At 44.9% G+C, this 24,828-nt stretch overlaps 1 long non-coding RNA gene across 1 annotated transcript; it reads left to right on the top strand.

Annotated features, from left to right (window-relative positions):
• Positions 1-212: 212 nt before the first annotated feature.
• On the top strand, positions 213-22,985 carry LOC120997673. Its single transcript, XR_005778209.1, has 3 exons — positions 213-1,352; positions 16,359-16,363; positions 22,975-22,985. It is a non-coding gene; the product is annotated as an uncharacterized LOC120997673 (long non-coding RNA).
• Positions 22,986-24,828: the final 1,843 nt, after the last annotated feature.

The following is a 24,828-nucleotide window of genomic DNA, read 5'->3' as shown; positions in this document are numbered from 1 at the left end:
ACTCATAAGAGACTCTAATGGTAAGTAATTGACTCCAAAGTTGGTGCCACATGGGACTGTCTTTAGTTAGACCTTCGGGTCTATTATTATTACTTTTATGTGGGAAAGAAGATAATTTTGCTGCCCTAGCTCTGTTTGTAAATAACCATGTCAAGGCAGATTTGCTTGTTTGGACCCCCGCTTGGCATCCAGAAACTGTGACAAATTCACACAGCAGCAAACAAGGGTCCCTGCAGCGACTTTGAGAAGGTGGGTCCACCTGAAAAGAGGATACTGGTTGGTCTGTCTCTGTACCTAGAAGCCATCTCAGCCACCTGATGTATCTAGGATAATAAACTGGGTATTTTCTTAAATAATCTACCAATTTTTTATATGACCATAGACTGGTTGAGATGTTGTATGCTGCCTAACTTGTGTGCCTATGTAGTACAATCATTCCACTGGGTGGTAGACTAGGTACCTACCTTGTTCGGAGGCCCTCCGGGGGATTCACCTGTACCCCTGTGGGCCAGTCCGAGCCTGCCTGTAGAAGTAATATACAGATAAATTATAAATTCCCTGACATGGAGAGAGAAGAGTGCAAGATAAATGAGAAACTGGAAAAGGTTTGTTTTTAATTGTATTACTGGTTGAATGACAATAAAACTCACCTCCATGGCCTCAAAAATGTCTGCCGTAACTTCCTATCCCTAATATGGGTAAGGCAATCATGAACACATGTAAATGTCATGTTGTAATACATCCAACCACATCCATAAAATGTAATTGTCTCACACACAAATATGTATTTTGTGAGATTAAAATGTACTGTATATGAAATTGTATAATTGTGTCATAGACCAAGAAGCTATTGTATTTCTTTGATGTTCACTTTTGTTTTTTGTAATGTCTTTTTTATTCAGAATTTTTTTTATTGAATTTAATAAAATAAAAAATGGCAACTACAATAATCAAATATCATGGAAAGGTGAGGCGCTAAAACTATTACATTTTATTCAAACCATTAAAATCAAGTGATTGTGTCAGCACACATATATACACAAACAAAACATTTTGCCTGATGTGTCGACTCAATTATTGGTTACCAGGTCGAGTACACAGTGCAACAATTGATTTAATTAATACAGGGTAGAGGGTGCTATGTGTCATATTAATGGGGTGTGAGAGATCATTTGGTAACTGCTAGATTAATGACAAGTATTTGCCAGCTAGGGATTAAACCCTTTTTCTATGAGTGGTGATTTAAAGAAAGCCCGGAGAGCTCATAGTGGATAGATAACAGACACTGTCACACTGCTGTGGCGTGACGGCATATCGGCACTATGGCGCGGCACTTCAGTGTAACAGTGTTTGTCGACACATCAGGCAACAATTTTTGTTTAAATTGCAAAAGGTGGTGGCTCACTCGCTGTTCCACTTCTGGAAAGGTGCACTACCCCACAGCACTCCCGAATGCTGATGTAGTAGAAAGAGAAGGAAAAAGTTGGATTGGGCGTCACTCAATATCTGGCAAGCATACGCTGGAGTCAAAGATATATCAAAATAGAAACTTTATATAGTTAATGAATAAAAAACAAATAAAAAACAACATCACTAATATAACATATTTCATAGTACACTAAAAAAAGTGCAATTAGCAGGATGGCTGTTCACCACAGTCTTGGATGGATGGTATCCTAGAAAATGTGACCCAATACGTTAGGGTAAGTCAATTGGAGACAAGGTGTATATCACAGTGGTGTCCACTTGGTTAGACTAAGCATTAGGATCATGTGTTCGCATATGCTAAGGACCAGAAAGAGTTAGATGGTGCTCTTTTAGTATAGTACTTTACCACTCCTGCATCTGTTATCACCGGTCTGCTTGCACGGCGTGGTGTGTGTCTCCGCTGTAGTCTTCAAGGACCTGTGTGTAAGGCTTCCCCGCTCCTGGATGTCTGTTCAAGCAATTTAGCACTGTTCACCGCTGTGACCTTCAAGGACCTGCATGGCGTCCCACATGGTTCACTGCTAGGTCAAGTGATTTGAAAGTTCGGGCGGAGCCTCATTCCATCTTTAGACGTGAGTGTTTTTTTCAAAAGTTGCTGTTTCCCCAGGTATAAAGTTATGCAATTTTGAGCGTTCTTTCTTAATAATCCCTCACTGTTGTTACCAAACGCATTTCGGGGTAAAGCGACCCCTTCCTCAGTGGGTCGCTTAACCCCGAAACGCATTTGGTAACACGCAGGTCCTTTCATTAATTTAAATTCCTGCTCATTCTCGGCTTTGAAGTCTAGTAGGCGGTCCTATCAGTGACTGACAGCTCTCTCCGTATACACAGTCATAGAAGGAAGCCTGTCAATCACTGATAGGACCACCTCCTGGACTTCAAAGACCAGAATGAGCAAGGATTTAAATGAATGAAATACAAGTTTTACTGAATGTTTTCCCATAAAACGATATATCAATCTGCTGCCTGCAGATTATTTTGCATTTTTGTGGTGACATGTTCTCTTTAACCCTTCATATGCCACAGTAAATTGTGACCATGGCATCTGAGGTGGCTTTCCCCAGACCCAAACAATTCTCCCACTTAGCGATTGGGGGAGCTGCTTGTTCCTTGTAGTAGCCTTGGTTCCTCTGAATGAACCGAGGCTACTACAGCAGTAGTCACTATGGAGGTCTTCAGGTGGCAAGTCTCCATACAAACGTAGCGCAACTCCCATAGGCTGCATGGGTAATTCATTGCAGTCTAAGGGGCAAGTGACCTAACAATCGCTTGTTAAAACCCCCTGAGGGGGCTTAAGATATGTGTAAAAAATATTTTAAAAAATACAAAAAAATAAACAATATCTAAAAATTCTTATCATCTCCCTACTAGGGATGAGCGAACCCGAACTGTATAGTTCGGGTTCGTACCGAATTTTGGGGTGTCCGTGACACGGACCCGAACCCGAACATTTTCGTAAAAGTCCGGGTTCGGGTTCGGTGTTCAGCGCTTTCTTGGCGCTTTTTGAAAGGCTGCAAAGCAGCCAATCAACAAGCGTCATACTACTTGCCCCAAGAGGCCATCACAGCCTTGCCTACTATTGGCATGGCTGTGATTGGCCAGTGCAGCATGTGACCCAGCCTCTATATAAGCTTGGGTCACGTAGCGCTGCACGTCACTCTGCTGATTCAAGCATAGGGAGAGGTTGCTGCTGCGACGTTAGGGCGAGATTAGGCAGATTAACTCCTCTAAAAGACTTCATTCTGTGATCGATCTCCAGCTGTGGATCATTGAAGTGCTAATATCGAATTGCTCACTTTTTTTAGGCTGCCCAGAGCGTTTTTATATCACTTTTTTCTGGGGTGATCGGCGGCCATTTTGTGGCTTGTGGTGCGCCAGCACAAGCTACCACCAAGTGCTTTTAACCATCAATAGTGTGGTTATTTTTTGCTATATCCTACATCAGGTGCAGGCTGAGCCTGTGTCACCGAAGTGCATTTAACCATCAACAGTCTGGTTATTTTTTGGCCATATACTACATCAGGTGCAGGCTGAGCCTGTGTCACCCAAGTGCATTTAACCATCAACAGTGTGGTTAATTTTTGGCCATATACTACATCAGGTGCAGGCTGAGCCTGTGTCACCCAAGTGCATTTAACCATCAATAGTGTGGTTATTTTTTGGCCATATACTACATCAGGGGCAAGTTGAGCCTGTCACCCAGCGCCTAAAAAATAGACCTGACATTTCTATTCAACCAAATCTGTACTGTTTTAGCTGGTCAAGTTATTTGTAGTGACCGTAAAAGCACAGTTTTTGTTCTGGGTTGAAAAACTATTCCCAAATTTGCCATTCTCAAAATAAGTAGTTTATGCTATATCAGGCCTACTTGAAATCTATCCCAAAAAGGACATCTTAGATTCAAGGTGCTGATAGTGTCATTCAGAAAAACTTAACACACACGCTACCGTGCAGATACAAGTCTAAATCTGTGATTAAACGTATACCTGTCACACAGTGCAAAAAAAAATAGGCCTCACATTTCTATTCAACCAAATCTGTACTGTTTTAGATGGTCAAATTATTTGTAGTGACCGTAAAAGCACAGTTTTTGTTCTGGGTTGAAAAACTATTCCCAAATTTGCCATTCTCAAAATAAGTAGTTTATGCTATATCAGGCCTACTTAAAATCTATCCCAAAAAGGATATCTTAGATTCAAGGTGCTGATAGTGTCATTCAGAAAAACTTAACACACACGCTACCGTGCAGATACAAGTCTAATTCTGTGATTAAACGTATACCTGTCACACAGCGCAAAAAAAAACAGGCCTCACATTTCTATTCAACCAAATCTGTACTGTTTTAGCTGGTCAAATTATTTGTAGTGACCGTAAAAGCACAGTTTTTGTTCTGGGTTGAAAAACTATTCCCAAATTTGCCATTTTCAAAATTGTGGTGAACGGGAACAATGAGGAAAACATCTAATAAGGGACGCGGACGTGGACATGGTCGTGGTGGTGTTAGTGGACCCTCTGGTGCTGGGAGAGGACGTGGCCGTTCTGCCACAGCCACACGTCCTAGTGAACCAACTACCTCAGGTCCCAGTAGCCAGCAGAATTTACAGCGATATTTGGTGGGGCCCAATGCCGTTCTAAGGATGGTAAGGCCTGAGCAGGTACAGGCATTAGTCAATTGGGTGGCCGACAGTGCATCCAGCACGTTCACATTATCTCCCACCCAGTCTTCTGCAGAAAGCGCACAGATGGCGCATGAAAACCAAGCCCATCAGTCTGTCACATCACCCCCATGCATATCAGGGAAACTGTCTGAGCCTCAAGTTATGCAGCAGTCTCTTATGCTGTTTGAAGACTCTGCTGCCAGGGTTTCCCAAGGGCATCCACCTAGCCCTTCCCCAGGGCTGGAAGAGATAGAATGCACTAACGCACAACCACTTATGTTTCTTGATGATGAGGACATGGGAATACCACCTCAGCACGTCTCTGATGATGACGAAACACAGGTGCCAACTGCTGCGTCTTTCTGCAGTGTGCAGACTGAACAGGAGGTCAGGGATCAAGACTGGGTGGAAGACGATGCAGGGGACGATGAGGTCCTAGACTCCACATGGAATGAAGGTCGTGCCACTGACTTTCAGAGTTCGGAGGAAGAGGCAGTGGTGAGACCGAGCCAACAGCGTAGCAAAGAAGGGAGCAGTGGGCAAAATCAGAACACCCGCCGCCAAGAGACTCCGCCTGCTACTGACCGCCGCCATCTGGGACCGAGCACCCCAAAGGCAGCTTCAAGGAGTTCCCTGGCATGGCACTTCTTTAAACAATGTGCTGACGACAAGACCCGAGTGGTTTGCACGCTGTGCCATCAGAGCCTGAAGCGAGGCATTAACGTTCTGAACCTTAGCACAACCTGCATGACCAGGCACCTGCATGCAAAGCATGAACTGCAGTGGAGTAAACACCTTAAAAACAAAGAAGTCACTCAGGTTCCCCCTGCTACCTCTTCTGCTGCTGCCGCCTCGGCCTCTTCTGCTGCTGCCGCCGCCTCGGCCTCTTCCTCCGCCTCTGGAGGAACGTTGGCACCTGCCACCCAGCAAACATGGGATGCACCACCAACACCACCACCTGCGTCACCAAGCATCTCAACCATGTCACACGGCAGCGTTCAGCTCTCCATCTCACAAACATTTGAGAGAAAGCGTAAATTCCCACCTAGCCACCCTCGATCCCTGGCCCTGAATGCCAGCATTTCTAAACTACTGGCCTATGAAATGCTGTCATTTAGGCTGGTGGACACAGACAGCTTCAAACAGCTCATGTCGCTTGCTGTCCCACAGTATGTTGTTCCCAGCCGCCACTACTTCTCCAAGAGAGCCGTGCCTTCCCTGCACAACCAAGTGTCCGATAAAATCAAGTGTGCACTGCGCAACGCCATCTGTGGCAAGGTCCACCTAACCACAGATACGTGGACCAGTAAGCACGGCCAGGGACGCTATAGCTCCCTAACTGCACACTGGGTAAATGTACTGGCGGCTGGGCCCCAGGCGGAGAGCTGTTTGGCGCACGTCCTTCCGCCGCCAAGGATCGCAGGGCAACATTCTTTGCCTCCTGTCTCCTCCTCCTCCTCCTCAGCTTCCTCCTCCTCTTCTTCCACCTGCTCATCCAGTCAGCCGCACACCTTCACCACCAACTTCAGCACAGCCCGGGGTAAACGTCAGCAGGCCGTTCTGAAACTCATATGCTTGGGGGACAGGCCCCACACCGCACAGGAGTTGTGGCGGGGTATAGAACAACAGACCGACGAGTGGTTGCTGCCGGTGAGCCTCAAGCCCGGCCTGGTGGTGTGCGATAATGGGCGAAATCTCGTTGCAGCTCTGGGACTAGCCGGTTTGACGCACATCCCTTGCCTGGCGCATGTGCTGAATTTGGTGGTGCAGAAGTTCATTCGCAACTACCCCAACATGTCAGAGCTGCTGCATAAAGTGCGGGCCGTCTGTTCGCGCTTCCGGCGTTCACACCCTGCTGCTGCACGCCTGTCTGCGCTACAGCGTAACTTCGGCCTTCCTGCTCACCGCCTCATATGCGATGTGCCCACCAGGTGGAACTCCACCTTGCACATGCTGGACAGACTGTGCGAGCAGCAGCAGGCCACAGTGGAGTTTCAGCTGCTGCACGCCCGGGTCAGTCGCACTGCGGAACAGCACCACTTCACCACCAATGACTGGGCCTCCATGCGAGACCTGTGTGCCCTGTTGCGCTGTTTCGAGTATTCCACCAACATGGCCAGTGGCGATGACGCCGTTATCAGCGTTACAATACCACTTCTATGTCTCCTTGAGAAAACACTTAGGGCGATGATGGAAGAGGAGGTGGCCCAGGAGGAAGAGGGGTCATTTTTAGCACTTTCAGGCCAGTCTCTTCGAAGTGACTCAGAGGGAGGTTTTTTGCAACACCAGAGGCCAGGTACAAATTGGGCCAGACAGGGCCCACTACTGGAGGACGAGGAGGACGAGGATGAGGAGAAGGTGGAGGAGGATGAGGATGAAGCATGTTCACAGCGGGGTGGCACCCAAAGCAGCTCGGGCCCATCACTGGTGCGTGGCTGGGGGGAAACACAGGACGATGACGATACGCCTCCCACAGAGGACAGCTTGTCCTTACCTCTGGGCAGCCTGGCACACATGAGCGACTACATGCTGCAGTGCCTGCGCAACGACAGCAGAGTTGCCCGCATTTTAACGTGTGCGGACTACTGGGTTGCCACCCTGCTGGATCCCCGGTACAAAGACAATGTGCCCACCTTACTTCCTACACTGGAGCGTGATAGGAAGATGCGCGAGTACAAGCGCACATTGGTAGACGCACTACTGAGAGCATTCCCAAATGTCACATGGGAACCAGTGGAAGCCCAAGGCGAAGGCAGAGGAGGAGCAAGAGGTCGCCAACGCAGCTGTGTCACGGCCAGCTCCTCTGAGGGCAGGGTTAGCATGGCAGAGATGTGGAAAAGTTTTGTCACCACGCCACAGCTAACTGCACCACCACCTGATACGGAACGTGTTAGCAGGAGGCAACATTTCACTAACATGGTGGTACAGTACCTGTGCACACCCCTCCACGTACTGACTGATGGTTCGGCCTCATTCAACTTCTGGGTCTCCAAATTGTCCACGTGGCCAGAGCTAGCCTTTTATGCCTTGGAGGTGCTGGCCTGCCCGGCGGCCAGCGTTTTGTCTGAACGTGTATTCAGCACGGCAGGGGGCGTCATTACAGACAAACGCAGCCGCCTGTCTACAGCCAATGTGGACAAGCTGACGTTCATAAAAATGAGCCAGGCATGGATCCCACAGGACCTGTCCATCCCTTGTGCAGATTAGACATTAATTACCTCCCCTTAACAATATATTATTGTACTCCAGGGCACTTCCTCATTCAATCCTATTTTTATTTTCATTTTACCATTATATTGCGGGGCAACCCAAAGTTGAATGAACCTCTCCTCTGTCTGGGTGCCGGGGCCTAAATGTGTGACAGTGGCCTGTTCCAGTGGTGGGTGACGTGAAGCCTGATTCTCTGCTATGACATGAAGACTGATTCTGTGCTGACATGAAGCCTGAATCTCTGTTACGGGACCTCTCTCCTCTGTCTGGGTGCCGGGAACTAAATATGTGACAGTGGCCTGTTCCTGTGGTGGGTGACGTGAAGCCTGATTCTCTGCTATGACATGAAGACTGACTCTGTGCTGACAAGAAGCCTGAATCTCTGTTATGGGACCTCTCTCCTCTGTCTGGGTGCCGGGGCCTAAATATGTGACAGTGGCCTGTTCCAGTGGTGGGTGACGTGAAGCCTGATTCTCTGCTATGACATGAAGACTGATTCTGTGCTGACATGAAGCCTGAATCTCTGTTACGGGACCTCTCTCCTCTGTCTGGGTGCCGGGTCCTAAATATGTGACAGTGGCCTGTTCCTGTGGGGGGTGACGTGAAGCCTGATTCTCTGCTATGACATGAAGACTGATTCTGTGCTGACATGAAGCCTGAATCTCTGTTACGGGACCTCTCTCCTCTGTCTGGGTGCCGGGGCCTAAATATGTGACAGTGGCCTGTTCCTCTGGTGGGTGACGTGAAGCCTGATTCTCTGCTATGACATGAAGACTGATTCTGTGCTGACATGAAGCCTGAATCTCTGTTACGGGACCTCTCTCCTCTGTCTGGGTGCCGGGGCCTAAATAGTTGACAGTGGCCTGTTCCTGTGGTGGGTGACGTGAAGCCTGATTCTCTGCTATGACATGAAGACTGATTCTGTGCTGACATGAAGCCTGAATCTCTGTTACGGGACCTCTCTCCTCTGTCTGGGTGCCGGGGCCTAAATATGTGACAGTGGCCTGTTCCTGTGGTGGGTGATGTGAAGCCTGATTCTCTGCTATGACATGAAGACTGATTCTGTGCTGACATGAAGCCTGAATCTCTGTTACGGGACCTCTCTCCTCTGTCTGGGTGCCGGGGCCTAAATATGTGACAGTGGCCTGTTCCTGTGGTGGGTGACGTGAAGCCTGATTCTCTGCTATGACATGAAGACTGATTCTGTGCTGACATGAAGCCTGAATCTCTGTTACGGGACCTCTCTCCTCTGTCTGGGTGCCGGGGCCTAAATATGTGACAGTGGCCTGTTCCTGTGGTGGGTGACGTGAAGCCTGATTCTCTGCTATGACATGAAGACTGATTCTGTGCTGACATGAAGCCTGAATCTCTGTTACGGGACCTCTCTCCTCTGTCTGGGTGCCGGGGCCTAAATATGTGACAGTGGCCTGTTCCTGTGGTGGGTGACGTGAAGCCTGATTCTCTGCTATGACATGAAGACTGATTCTGTGCTGACATGAAGCCTGAATCTCTGTTACGGGACCTCTCTCCTCTGTCTGGGTGCCGGGGCCTAAATATGTGACAGTGGCCTGTTCCTGTGGTGGGTGACATGAAGCCTGATTCTCTGCTATGACATGAAGACTGATTCTGTGCTGACATGAAGCCTGAATCTCTGTTACGGGACCTCTCTCCTCTGTCTGGGTGCCGGGGCCTAAATATGTGACAGTGGCCTGTTCCTGTGGTGGGTGACGTGAAGCCTGATTCTCTGCTATGACATGAAGACTGATTCTGTGCTGACATGAAGCCTGAATCTCTGTTACGGGACCTCTCTCCTCTGTCTGGGTGCCGGGGCCTAAATATGTGACAGTGGCCTGTTCCTGTGGTGGGTGACGTGAAGCCTGTTTCTCTGCTATAACATGAAGACTGATTCTGTGCTGACATGAAGCCTGAATCTCTGTTATGGGACCTCTCTCCTCTGCTTGGGTGCCTGGGCCTAAATATGTGACAGTGGCCTGTTCCAGTGGTGGGTGACGTGAAGCCTGATTCTCTGCTATGACATGAAGACTGATTCTGTGCTGACATGAAGCCTGTATATCTGTTACGGGACCTCTCTCCTCTGTCTGGGTGCCGGGGCCTAAATATGTGACAGTGGCCTGTTCCTGTGGTGGGTGACGTGAAGCCTGATTCTCTGCTATGACATGAAGACTGATTCTGTGCTGACATGAAGCCTGAATCTCTGTTATGGGACCTCTCTCCTCTGCCTGGGTGCCTGGGCCTAAATATGTGACAGTGGCCTGTTCCAGTGGTGGGTGACGTGAAGCCTGATTCTCTGCCATGACATGAAGACTGATTCTGTGCTGACATGAAACCTGAATCTCTGTTACGGGACCTCTCTCCTCACTCTGGGTGCCGGGGCCTAAATATGTGACAGTGGCCTGTTCCTGTGGTGGGTGACGTGAAGCCCGATTCTCTGCTATGACATGAAGACTGATTCTGTGCTTACATGAAGCCTGAATCTCTGTTATGGGACCTCTCTCCTCTGCCTGGGTGCCTGGGCCTAAATATGTGACAGTGGCCTGTTCCAGTGGTGGGTGACGTGAAGCCTGATTCTCTGCTATGACATGAAGACTGATTCTCTGCTGACATGAAGCCAGATTCTCTGCTATGGCATGAAGAGACTGATTCTCTGCTGACGTGAAGCCCGATTCTCTGCTATGGGACCTCTGTCCAATTGATATTGGTTAATTTTTTTTATTTTTTTTTATTCATTTCCCTATCCACATTTGTTTGCAGGGGATTTACCTACATGTTGCTGCCTTTTGCAGCCCTCTAGCTCTTTCCTGGTCTGTTTTACAGCCTTTTTAGTGCCGAAAAGTTCGGGTCCCCATTGACTTCAATGGGGTTCGGGTTCGGGACGAAGTTCGGGTCGGGTTCGGATCCCGAACCCGAACATTTCCGGGAAGTTCGGCCGAACTTCTCGAACCCGAACATCCAGGTGTTCGCTCAACTCTACTCCCTACCCTATAATAAAAATAAAACAAAAAATAAAGATCATTATACATATGATTGTAAGTATCCTGTGCAGATATCATGTGTTGCACATTAACATTGACAATGATAAATAGCATGACATTGCCAAATGACAGCCCGTCAACAGAGACGTCAATTATCCATAAATTGCACATTAAATCAACAAGAAAAGAATTATTAGGATTACCAGCTAATTTCTATGACCTCTGCTGCAATACAGCCGGTAACATTGTAATTCACACTAAATATAAACGTCTTAAATGGTTCCAACAGTAACAACAAAGGTGAGAGCATTTCATAGCTATATCAATGTTTAGATCTATTGACCTATGGTATTTGACTATTCGACCTGTAATTTTTCCAAGGTGCCCATAATTTGGCATAAGACTGGTGTGTTCTTTGTTCCCAGCTTATTAACTCTTCAAGTCTGCATATTAAGTCTACCTTCTCTATCCACATTTGTATTGTGAGTGGATCTTTGCTTAGCCATTTCAACGGTATGAGCCTGTATGAGCATTGTGGGTAAGTCTTTCTTGGAGGGGCGCCAGGAAGCACAAGGAAGCCACAACAACACCGTTTCGATATTGAAGTGTATATCTGTGGTGCAGATAGCATTTATTGTATCTCCGATGTCCCTCCAAAACTTTTGGATGATTGGGCATAGCCAGAAGATATGGCTCAAAGTCCCTTCCTCCACTCCACATGTCCAACAAGTGGCAGAGTCCCCCAATCCTCTACTGTACAGCTGGCTCAGTGTTTTATACCATTGTGTGAGAGTCTTATAAGAATGTTCCTGTATTCTCAAACATCTAGAGAATCCATGCGATTTACTATGTATCCACATAATGTCATTCTCATTGAAGGATTTATCAAGCTCCCTCTCCCACGTCCTGATGTACAGTACAGACCAAAAGTTTGGACACACCTTCTCATTTAAAGAGTTTTCTTTATTTTCATGACTATGAAAATTGTAGATTCACACTGAAGGCATCAAAACTATGAATTAACATATGTGGAATTATATACATAACAAACAAGTGTGAAACAACTGAAAATATGTCATATTCTAGGTTCTTCAAAGTAGCCACCTTTTGCTTTGATTACTGCTTTGCACACTCTTGGCATTCTCTTGATGAGCTTCAAGAGGTAGTCCCCTGAAATGGTTTTCACTTCACAGGTGTGCCCTGTCAGGTTTAATAAGTGGGATTTCTTGCCTTATAAATGGGGTTGGGACTAGGGTTGTTGCGGGTATCGAAATTTCGATACCCAATCGATACTTTTGTCCCGGTATCGATACGATACCGGGATTTCCGTTTTTTCGATACTGGGCTGCGCTTCTGCGCAGTCTAGTATCTCTGAACATGAGCGCGCTGCTATCGGCGCGCTCATGTTCTCTCAGCAGCACGGGGAGAAGGAAGCTGTCCTCCCTCCCCCTGTGCTGCTGCCGCTGCCACCAATGAGAAGAGAGGGGCGGAGGAGGGGCGGCAATGAGAAGAGAGGGGGTGGAGGAGGGGCGGCAATGAGAAGAGAGGGGCGGAGGAGGGGCGGGCGCACTGCGCCACCAATGATAGGATTACTATCGGAGCGATGGGAGGAGACATCAGCTTCACTAGTGGGCGTTCCTTTTCCCTGCGCTGCGATTGGACAGCGCTACAGCCAGGGAGAAGGAACGCCCACTAGTGAAGCTGATGTCTCCTCCCATCGCTCCGATAGTAATCAGCAGCATGTGGAGCAGGAGAGGAGACAGTAATGGGGCACTGCGGGCGAACGGAGCGGCGCCCAGGACTAAATGGTGAGTGCTGAGACATCGCTGGGCGCCGCTCTGTGTGGCCTAATAGTGAAAGTCTGGACTCATATACAGTAGTCAGTCTTTAACACATACAGGAGGCGGGTGCCGGCAGCAGAATCGCATTGCCGGCACCCTGCCCCTGACAGGGAGCTGCGATCAGCGGCAGTTAACTGCCGCTGATCTGCTAGTACCCGCCTCCTGTATAAAGGGGTAAAATCATTGGTGGTGCAGTGCACCCCCTCCCCCTCAATCCCCCCATCCCATTAAAATCATTGGTGGCACAGTGCGCCGGCCCCTCTCAACCCTCCAGTATTAAAATCATTGGTGGCAGTGGCCACAGGGACCTCTCCACTCCCCCTCATTGGTGGTGCAGTGGCAGCTTCTGATCGGAGCCCCAGCTGTGTAAGCCTGGGGCTCCGATCGGTTACCATGGCAGCCAGGACGCTACAGAAGCCCTGGTTGCCATGGTAACATCCCTGATGCTGTGTGCACAAAGCACAGAGCAGCAGGGACAGTGTGGAGTCCTATTCACCCTGATAGAGATCTATCAGGGTGAATAGGAAAAGGGATGAAAGATCCCAGGTTCTAGCCCCTAAGGGGGGAAATAGTTATTAAATAAAAAGTGAAAAAAAAAAAAAACACTAAAATATGAAGTATAAATCACCCCCCTTTTCCCAATTTCACATATAAAATATATAAATAAACATATTACATCGCCACGTCAGAAAAGTCCAAACTATTAAAATATAAAAAAAAAATCTAGGTGGTGAATGCCGGAACAGAAAAAATAAAATAAAAACTGCGCGATTCGCCATTTTTAAAAATGAGGAATGCACGTGGCTTTTTTGTTTATTTTTTTCGCGTGGTATCGAATGGTATCGAGTATCGCAATACTTTTTCATGGTATCGAAACCGAATCAAAAATTTGGTATCGCAACAACTCTAGTTGGGACCATCAGTTGCATTGAGGAGAAGTCAGGTGGATACACAGCTGATAGTCCTACTGAATAGACTGTTAGAATTTGTATTATGGCAAGAAAAATGCAGCTAAGTAAAGAAAAACGAGTGGCCATCATTACTTTAAGAAATGAAGGTCAGTCAGTCAGCTGAAAAATTGGGAAAACTTTGAAAGTAAGGGCTATTTGACCATGAAGGAGAGTGATGGGGTGCTGTGCCAGATGACCTGGCTTCCACAGTCCCCGGACCTGAACCCAATCGAGATGGTTTGGGGTGAGCTGGACCGCAGAGTGAAGGCAAAAGGGCCAACAAGTGCTAAGCATCTCTGGGAACTCCTTCAAGACTGTTGGAAGACCATTTCAGGTGACTACCTCTTGAAGCTCATCAAGAGAATGCCAAGAGTGTGCAAAGCAGTAATCAAAGCAAAAGGTGGCTACTTTGAAGAACCTAGAATATGACATATTTTCAGTTGTTTCACACTTGTTTGTTATGTATAGAATTCCACATGTGTTAATTCATAGTTTTGATGCCTTCATAGTCATGAAAATAAAGAAAACTCTTTGAATGAGAAGGTGTGTCAAAACTTTTGGTCTGTACTGTATGCTGGCACCGCCTTACTCCCTTCTGTTATTAGGTTATTGTATAGACTAGAGATCTACCTTCGGGGAGGCGAGGGAATCTGAAGTAGTTTCTCTAACCAAGTGCTAGAGGGCAGAACTTGATATCTTGACATTAACCCAGATAGGGTAGAAGTCAAATCCCCATATCCCAAAAAACTACTCGTGGGACAGAGATCCGCGCAAAATTTCGTTAGTCCTCCCTCATGTCTTAGTGGTTGCCAGACTGAGGCCAATGTTCGGTCACCTAATTTCAGCCAAATCCCAGCACAACTACTTGACTCAGGCCTAATCAAGAAAGGAATTAGAGAGGCTGGGAGCATAGAAGGTGGCTTATTTATCAAACCTAAGTCAGGGTTTAGGGCTTGGATCGTCTTCACTACTCCTCTAGAGAGGCAATTTGTTATGTTCTTCCCTTGCGTTAATCCCCATAAACTAGCCAATTCCTGTCCCCTTAGCAATTTCAGCTCTATATCTGTGCCCAGAATTTGGATATTAATGTTGCATAAGTATACCCAGTGTCACAGTTGAACTGCTCTGTAGTATGTTAGCATGTCCGGAAGACCGAAACCACCCATTTCCCTTCTCAATTTTAGTCTATCGTAAGAAATACGCGGTCTCTTTCTTTGCCATAAAAAAAGCTGAGAACATTGATTTTACTTGTGTGCAAAAGGTCTTGGGGAGATTGATGGGGGCCATCTGCATGAGGTATAGAAACTTGGGCATAATAAATGCCTTTAGCAGATTCTTCCTCCCAATCCAAGATACATAGGGAATATTTATACATGTACAATTTTGGGCACCAGTCAAAAGTGGACAATAATTGGAATGGCTAGATTGTTGTACCCAGAAAGATTTGGGTTATTTAGTTTGGCAAAGTTTGCCTTTTTTTTAGATCTTTGCAGTAGAATAGTTTGGGAAATAGATGGAAGCAATTTAGATAAGGCCTCATGCACACAACCGTATTTTTGGTCCATATCCGATCTGCATTTTTTTTTTCTGTTTCAATAGTTTGGATTGAGTTTTTCATTTCAAACAGTTAAAGAAAGTACATTACAGTTTGATTTGTTACAGTGTCAACAGGGCTCGCCTTAGGTGTTCAGCAGCCCTGTGCAAGCCAATCTTGTGGAGCCCCCCCCTCCCAGTTCACCTAAACATACACAAAGAGGAAAACAATCTTTGTAACAAACAGTTTTTTTTAAATTACAGATAATTTAAGTGCAAGTGCAAACAAGTACAATCATACCCAGTGTCACCCATAGCCAGTCTCCTGCACCCCTTAATCATACCCTGTCACCTTTGCCTAGTCCCCTGCCCCCTTAATCATACCCTGTCCCCTTTACCCAGTCCCCTGCCCTTCTTAATCATACCCAGTGGTGGGAGTTTTGTGTACTATAACAGTACACCAATTGATACCTTCTGGCGCAAAGACACAACCTCAGTAGATAGATAAAGATCTTTTATTGATGAGTGACAACGCGTTTCGGAGTCAATATACTCCTAAATGAAAAGGGGGGATTTTGTGCAAGAATAAGTTATATTTAACACATATAAATATATATAAATAAATAAATATACACATAAATATGTGTACACACACAAAAGTCAATAAATACGTGGTTAAAATTGTACACGCATGTATGGATATATATCATAAAATGAAGGCGAAAAAGAAATAATAATAATAAAAAGTGCATGTATATATATATATATATATATATATATATACATATATACGTACATATACACATATACACGTAACCACATATATAGTCAGAATTACTATCGGTAATATAAAATAAAATACTATGAGATATAATAATAATAATAGTAATGTCATATGTTCACAACTCCACATTGGATACTATCAATTAGAATGTCACAAAATGGTCGATAATAGTGGAAAATCGTAAAATCAATTTACAAGTACATATCCACTATATGATGTTAGGAGGGGGCACTGGACGGCTAACACAATGGACTGTAGTTAATGGGGAATCTTATTAGCTTAGTATACATACATAAATGGATAAATATATAAATGAATAATTCAATAAATAAAAAAGGAGTATATTGATTCCGAAACGCGTTGTCACTCATCAATAAAAGATCCTTTATCTATCTACTGAGGTTGTGTCTTTGCGCCAGAAGGTATCAATTGGTGTACTGTTATAGTACACAAAACTCTCACCACTGGGTATGATTAAGAAGGGCAGGGGATTGGGTAAAGGTGACACTGGGTATGATTAAGAAGGGCAGGGGACTGGGTAAAGGTGACAGGGTATGATTAAGGGGGCAGGAGACTGGCTATGGGTGACACTGGGTATGATTAAGTCTCCTGCCCCCCTTAATCATACCCAGTGTCAACCAAAGCCAGTCCCCTGCCCCTTAATCATACCCAGTGTAACTCTTATCCAGTCCTTTGCCCCCTTAATCATACCCAGTGTCTGTCACCCTTATCCAGTCCCCTGCCCCCCCTCTTAATTAGACCCTGCCCCCATTTAATGAAAGATATTTGGTAAAAAAAAAAAAAACAATAAGAACAGGTACTCACTATTTGAAGTCTTCTGCTCACTCCCTGTCTGCAGAGCACCGGCCGCCGCCCTAACACATTGATCGGATCCTTTCGTGGCTCTCTGTGAAGGCGCAGCACTTGGACGCTGCGCCCGCGCCCCTAAGCTCCTCCTCCACGCTCTGGAACCTGACCTGGCAGCTGCAGCGGCTCAGCTCGCCAGGCTCGCCTCACAAAATCTCGGGCCGGCCTGCTGTAAGAGACCGACTGCGAGCTGTGTCGGCCGCCGGGCGCCCCTGTTGCCATGGCACCCTGTGCGGCCGCACAGCTCGCACACCCCAAAGGCCGGCCCTGAGTGTCAAACAGAAGACCGTAATAATCAGGAAATCAAAGGAGAATATAAGTTCCAATATAATACAATTATTCAGATAACATTCCTTATTTTATGTAAAGCATCATCCTGTTCTTTATTGTGCTTCAGTGATCTGCATTTTTTGAAGATTGGGTGCGGACCCATTCATTTCAAGGGCGCCGCAGACAACGCACTGTGCACCGTCTGCATCCGTAAGTCCGTTCCACTGTCCTGCAAAAAAGATAAAACATGTCCTATTCTTGTCCCTTTTGCGGACAAGAATAGGTATTTTTAAAATAAGGCAGGACGTACGGAATGGGAAAATGCGGGGAGCACGCGGCCAGTATCCCTGTTTTACGGATCTGTGATTTGTGGATTGCAAAATGGATACTGTCGTGTGGGGGACCTAATAATGTAACATGACAGCCACACAAAGGTGACATTAAGCTTCTGATTGGTTTCAACAAGGAACAGCAGCATTTCTCATTCTTCTTCCAAACCATGTAATGTAAATTTGTGATTTCTTACGTGACTAGCCTGCATACAGTTGCCAATAGAATGAAATCAGGCATAGTCCTTTGCTATGAGTACAGTAGCTGCTCCCCTTTTTGTTTGCACTTTTATAGATGACACCATATGGAGGTAGCTTAATTATTCCTCCTATCCTTGATAGACAGCAGACAGGAGAATGTACCACTGCATCGATTATTAGACTCATATCATTAAGTTTAATTATTTTAATAACGTCTTATCGTGTGATTACCTAGTGTGCCAAAAACATCAGCCAAAAATATTATAACTCATTAATGTGACCTCACAGCCAGTCCTATCTGCCTAGTAAATATAGGTTTTAATGAAATGCCTGTTATCTGGTGGTCGGGCTTGGCTTCCTGCAGCATATAGCTCATATCTCCCTGTTATACCATGTTGCCTGACAACGCTGTTTAAACTCGGTTCCTTCTATATGTGTACAATGTCTGTGTTCACTGGCGCCGAGGGAAAGGGGTTTACATATCAGTGCATACTAAAGAATGTACTTCAAGGGTCGATAAAATAAAATGCACAATTCCCATGTTACAATGTGTAAAGATCCATACTTTACCTGGGTTGCTTAAAGTTTGCAGAATTCAGAAAAAAAGGAAATAAGATCGGAAATAAGTACAAGTAGTTGCAGAGAGAGCTGAGCCTCTAGGTGCAATGACAACTCCCCCATTGCTCCTAGAACCTCATTTGCATAGAAACATAGAAACATAGAATGTGTCGGCAGATAAGAACCATTTGGCCCATCTAGTCTGCCCAATATATCTGAATACTATGGATAGCCCCTGGCCCTATCTTATATGAAGGATAGCCATATGCCTATCCCATGCACGCTTAAACCCCTTTACTGTATTTGCAGCTACCACTTCTGCAGGAAGGCTATTCCATGCATCCACTACTCTCTCAGTAAAGTAATACTTCCTTATATTACTTTTAAACCTTTGCCCCTCTAATTTAAAACTGTGTCCTCTTGTGGTAGTTTTTCTTCTTTTAAATATGCTCTCCTCCTTTACCGAGTTGATTCCCTTTATGTATTTAAAAGTTTCTATCATATCCCCTCTGTCTCGTCTTTCTTCCAAGCTATACATGTTAAGGTCCTTTAACCTTTCCTGGTAAGTTTTATCCTGCAATCCATGTACTAGTTTAGTAGCAAACAATAATAGATGCTTCTGGGAGCCTTCCTTAGATATATCAAGTGGTGAGTGAACACAGGGCAGCTAAGGGGAGCAGTAGGTAAATCTGACCTGTCCCTTTCGCTCACCCTGTCTATTTCCTCAGCCCAGGGACGTCCCCTGATGGTGGAGACTCCCTGTCCTCGTGCCTGGGCTGACTGCCCTGCGTTTACCCTCCTCTCAAAAAATAGATAATGAAAAATATTTAACACAGCTCCCCAGAAGCTGACGGGTGATACTCTGTATCCTAGGTAAAAATTTACCAACATGGACACCAATGGATAAAACAAGACCAAATGGTATTTATAAATAGGTGAACAAATATATGTATTGCCTATAGAAATGAGGAACCAGACACTAGGGCATCAAAAAGCTGTGTATACCCAGGCTAGTTCATATAACCCCGCACTGAGGCATCAAAGCTGTGCATTCCCAGGCTGGTTCATGTAACCCCTACGCGTTTCCCCTATTACTAGGTTCATCAGGGGGCATTCACGGTCAAGGGTACAACCGTCATCAAATACAGATATATAAGATATACTTATGATATAGTGGAGGAAACAGGATCAGAGACGCAGACGGTAATGTGCATAGGGCCAAGGGACCAATTGATATGTCCCACCTGTGGAGAATAAAGGCACTATCAGATTGAGTGCTAGATATAACATATATTACATGCCCTCCTGCATCTCAGCACTTACTTCGTGTCCTAGGCCATCAGAAAGCTAAAGGGCCCAACGAGATAAGGGCCAGTACTTTACCCAGAAAACTGTAAATAAAGAAGTTTTCAAATAATGTAAGGCATACTCCATGCCAAGATGTTCATTTGCCAGTGCTAACTATACGGTCCTTACTTACATTTAGGCTGCGTCCCAGTAGCGTCCCGTTCCTCCTACGTAGGAGGAACGGGACGCTACTGGGACGCAGCCTAAATGTAAGTAAGGACCGTATAGTTAGCACTGGCAAATGAACATCTTGGCATGGAGTATGCCTTACATTATTTGAAAACTTCTTTATTTACAGTTTTCTGGGTAAAGTACTGGCCCTTATCTCGTTGGGCCCTTTAGCTTTCTGATGGCCTAGGACACGAAGTAAGTGCTGAGATGCAGGAGGGCATGTAATATATGTTATATCTAGCACTCAATCTGATAGTGCCTTTATTCTCCACAGGTGGGACATATCAATTGGTCCCTTGGCCCTATGCACATTACCGTCTGCGTCTCTGATCCTGTTTCCACCACTATATCATAAGTATATCTTATATATCTGTATTTGATGACGGTTGTACCCTTGACCGTGAATGCCCCCTGATGAACCTAGTAATAGGGGAAACGCGTAGGGGTTACATGAACCAGCCTGGGAATGCACAGCTTTGATGCCTCAGTGCGGGGTTATATGAACTAGCCTGGGTATACACAGCTTTTTGATGCCCTAGTGTCTGGTTCCTCATTTCTATAGGCAATACATATATTTGTTCACCTATTTATAAATACCATTTGGTCTTGTTTTATCCATTGGTGTCCATGTTGGTAAATTTTTACCTAGGACACAGAGTATCACCCGTCAGCTTCTGGGGAGCTGTGTTAAATATTTTTCATTATCTATTTTTTGAGAGGAGGGTAAACGCAGGGCAGTCAGCCCAGGCACGAGGACAGGGAGTCTCCACCATCAGGGGACGTCCCTGGGCTGAGGAAATAGACAGGGTGAGCGAAAGGGACAGGTCAGATTTACCTACTGCTCCCCTTAGCAGCCCTGTGTTCACTCACCACTTGATATATCTAAGGAAGGCTCCCAGAAGCATCTATTATTGTTTGTTATTGTAGTTTGTCTCACTAATCTTCACTGGTGAACCACTACGGTGGTATTATTTTATATAAGATGAATAAGTAAAAGTTATGTTTTAAAGGGATCAATACTGCTGGACACTTTTTGACTTTATGATCCTTCTGTACCATATTGATATTGATTTAGCTGGACATATACTAGTTTAGTAGCTCTTCTCTGAACTCTCTCTAGAGTATCTATATCCTTCTGGAGATATGGCCTCCAGTACTGCGCACAATACTCCAAGTGAGGTCTCACCAGTGTTCTGTACAGCGGCATAAGCACTTCACTCTTTCTACTGCTTATACCTCTCTCTATACATCCAAGCATTCTGCTGGCATTTCGTGCTGCCCTATTACATTGTCTTCCCACCTTTAAGTCTTCTGAAATAATTACTCCTAAATCCCTTTCCTCAGATACTGAGGTCAGGACTGTGTCAAATATTCTATATTCTGCCCTTGGGTTTTTACGCCCCAGGTGCATTATCTTGCACTTATCCACATTAAATTTCAGTTGCCAGAGCATACATTAAAGTTTCATGTTTCTCAGCAATGTGGGCACATATGAACATGGGACCAACACAGATGCCTTCAGCTGCCAAGTGCAGACAGTTTCACAGCTGACAGATGCCGTTTAATTATTTTTTGCATATTCTGCTTTTGTATTCCACATGGTTTTTTAGCAAAGGTTTTTAGTCAGATGCGGTTTTTGATACATTTTTTGATGTGTTTTTTGACATGGCTTTTCATCCTGCCTATTACAATGGAAAGTTTGGATGTGGGTTTGATGCGTCACTTGTTACTCCTTTTTACCACTCCGTGTTTTTTTTACTGCAAGTGGAAAAAACTGCTCTGTGTAAATTAACAAGTGGTTTTCTCACTGAGATCAATGGAGATGATTTGCAGGCGTGTTCGGTGCATTTTTTGGGTGTGGAATCTGCTTCAAAATCTCCTTGTGAACATGCCCTTACAAGATAACTATGCGACCCCCACTGATGATGTCACTAAGGCTTCTGATGATGTCACTAAGCCATACCTTACATGGCCTTGGGTGTATTTAGGAATGAACTCTGATGGAGGGCACACCACCCATCATGGTGTCAGTTTCCTGTTTTTTGCCCCAGAATGAACCAGCTATTGTTTGTGGAAATGTGTGTAGACACAATGGAGTGTTAAGTTCACATTGTTTCTTTTCAGGGACACTTAGTGGACAGCACAGGGGTAGCCACTAAGAAGTGGGGGGTGCCCTATCATGCAAGAGGAACCACAGGGACAGTGCATCTGATCCTGGATCCCACCTTGTATAACAGAATAAACATGTATAAGACGCAACGCGATATTGTTACAATGGCAGCTTCAATATATGGTTAATGTGTGCATCAAAGGAATGTATACTTGTTTTAGGGTGGATTTTTCTATATTTTTTAATGATATATTAAAACTCATGTTTTAATAGGAAAGTTCTTTAGTTACTCTGATAGTGTAATACAAGGCATGGGTGAAATACGGATAAGGAGGCCAGTTGTGTCTCGTCAATAGTTCTCAGTAGTAGGTCTTCCTTTTTTACTGAGTAAAATCCCCATTACCATGAATAAATACGCTGTCACATACTGTACACTAGAAAAAGAGAAGGAGAAAGGAAAATGTGCAGCCATAGTCAATGTTCAGGTGAGCTCACAACCAGTATAGCCACTATTTACTGGTATGTCACCTCGGACAAGCAGTAAATCATACGATGGTAAATAATTGGTCCCGTTGCAGATCTTCTAGTCCTCTGAGCTCATTATTGTTCATATTCAGGGGGTAAGAAAACCAGAGTTGACAGAATTGCAGACTTATCACTGCTGAGAATACTGAACTCTAGGAAAATTCTTAGAAATAAACCCTACAGTGATCATAAAAGCTGGACAACCCCTTTAAGCTTCTAGTGGCAGCTCCAAGCAGCCAGGATTTTTATCATTTAAGAGGATTTGGAGCTCTGTGTCAGAAAAATAAAACTCAAAACACCATTAAGGCATGTATTTCAAATTAGTTTTTTTTTGCATCAGCGCAAAGGTTCCTGTGGTCCATGCTTCAGCTGTAAAGCACATCCCTAAGGCTACATTCACACAACCGTATGAATGGGTCCACATCCGTTCTGCAATTTTGCGGAATGGGTGTAGACCGATTCATTTCAATGGGGCCACAAAATAAGCAGACAGAATACAGTGTGCTGTCCGCATCCGTAGTTCCGTTTCGTGGCCCCGCAAAAAAATATAGAGCATGTCCCATTCTTGTCCGCAATGAGGAGGTATGGTGGCTGATGGGATGGCAATAGGTTGGCTCTAGCATGCACTTGTGGATTTAGGTGTCCACTGTAGTGGTGGTGTCTGAGTTGTTGTCCCTCACCTTTCAGCAGTGTCTGTAAAGCTGCCTTTTGCCGATCACTCTGCTGCCTTGTCTCTCAGTTGTTTTCTTGAGGCAAGATTAAGTCCTCAAAGGAGAAGAATATCTGGTTCCTGAGTTTTCCTCACAGAGGAATAAGATACGGTTCCTGGGAGTAGAAGCTCTGACATGTGCTTCCTCAGTCCCCCACTATCTGACCGTGAACTCTTCTCTCTCTCACTAGACTGGAACTCCCCCTCTTGGCACGAAGTAGGACCAGCCCACTCCTACTAAGAGGAGAGGAACAGGGTGGTTAGCCCTGTTCCTGCCAACCATTGCAAATTATTTTCTGCCCTGCTGGAAGCTCAGAGCCTGGAGGTAGCAGGATACAGTACAGCAGAGAAGATGGAAGGGGGCGGGGCCAGATCTTATGCTGTCCTGCCAGAGGCAGTGCCAGAACACAGCTCAGTGTTCTGCACTCGGCAACCCGTCCTTGATCATAGGAGGCAGAATTACCAAGGTTTGGTCTCTGAAAATTAGGGACAGACCCGGCGTGGCAAGCATGAAGCAGGTGCGATGCTGTTACTGCATCGCATCAACTGGGGAGAGCACAGGCTGGGGAATGTGGCCACTTCCGTAATAGATGACATGGCCTGGTTTCTTTTATTGTTATGGTTACACAATTTTTAACACAATTCTTTTTTGTTTAATTGGAATTTTTATTTTCAAATTCAAGGATATCCCATGGGGATTCTTTCTCTCCAACTCTTTCTAACCTCCATATGAATTATGAAGAAAGTGTAATTTTTTGCATGAACAATCGTTTTTTTTAGCTATTGGTATAATAGATATATAGCTGACATCCTCCTCCCATACCAAATATGTGTCAATTATATAAATAACAATGATGGTAATCTTGGGTTTACATATCAAATTCATATTGATACTAGCTAATTTTTAGCTATCAAACTAACTGAAAACAATACTACTGGGCAGGTTTAAACTAGTATACTGGTATAGGAAACCAATATCTGGCAACTCGCTGCTATATGCAACCAGTTGCTGTGGCAGGCGCAGCACTATGAAGTGCCTTTTGCGCTGTGGCATTAGAAGAATTTTGATATCTTTGACTTTTAGTCTAACCAGACTGTCTATTACTCTGTAATTCCTCTAGCGCCGTTCTATGGAAACAGTAGGTTTAAAGAGCACACCAACTGCTTGAAATAACTTCTTTATTAACTTCAACTTTTCTTCATATATAACACTGCAGCCTCCGCAGCAGATACTCCATGTACAAAACACGTGTTGAAAAGATATCATGAAATGGCGGTATGCATAAGATGGTGGTTCAACTGTTCAATCCTGTCATTCAACATAAAATGGTGGATATATATCTCTCTTGAGTATCTGTACTCTCACTTTAAGTTATTTAAGCACTTTATGATCTCTCTGAGAGGTATATCTGAGGTCTAACTAATAGTTCACTTGCTGAATTTGGTCGCAATTTGCAGTATGCAGTTAGCAGTAACTATTTGCAGATTGGTTGAGTGTCATCTGGTATGGTTGTATGCAATTTGGATTGCAATATGGAATTTGAATTTGGATTGTGAACTTTGTAGTTTGCAATTGGTGGAACTGTAAGTAAACACACACATAACTGGTTCAGTATACAGTTCTAATCTCTATATTAATAGTAGGAACATTATATAACTGTTTTAAATACCTATTTTGTCCTCTCTGCTTCCATAAAACACAGCTCGTAAAAAAATTAATTATTATGCCAAAAGAGCTATTTTTTTGTCGCCTCAACTACAAAAAACATAATATCAAACGATCC

Source organism: Bufo bufo, chromosome 4 (assembly GCF_905171765.1).
Source record: "Bufo bufo chromosome 4, aBufBuf1.1, whole genome shotgun sequence".
Lineage (NCBI taxonomy): Eukaryota > Metazoa > Chordata > Amphibia > Anura > Bufonidae > Bufo > Bufo bufo.
Note: the sequence above shows the minus strand (reverse complement) of the source record. Positions and strands in the feature narration are given on the sequence as shown.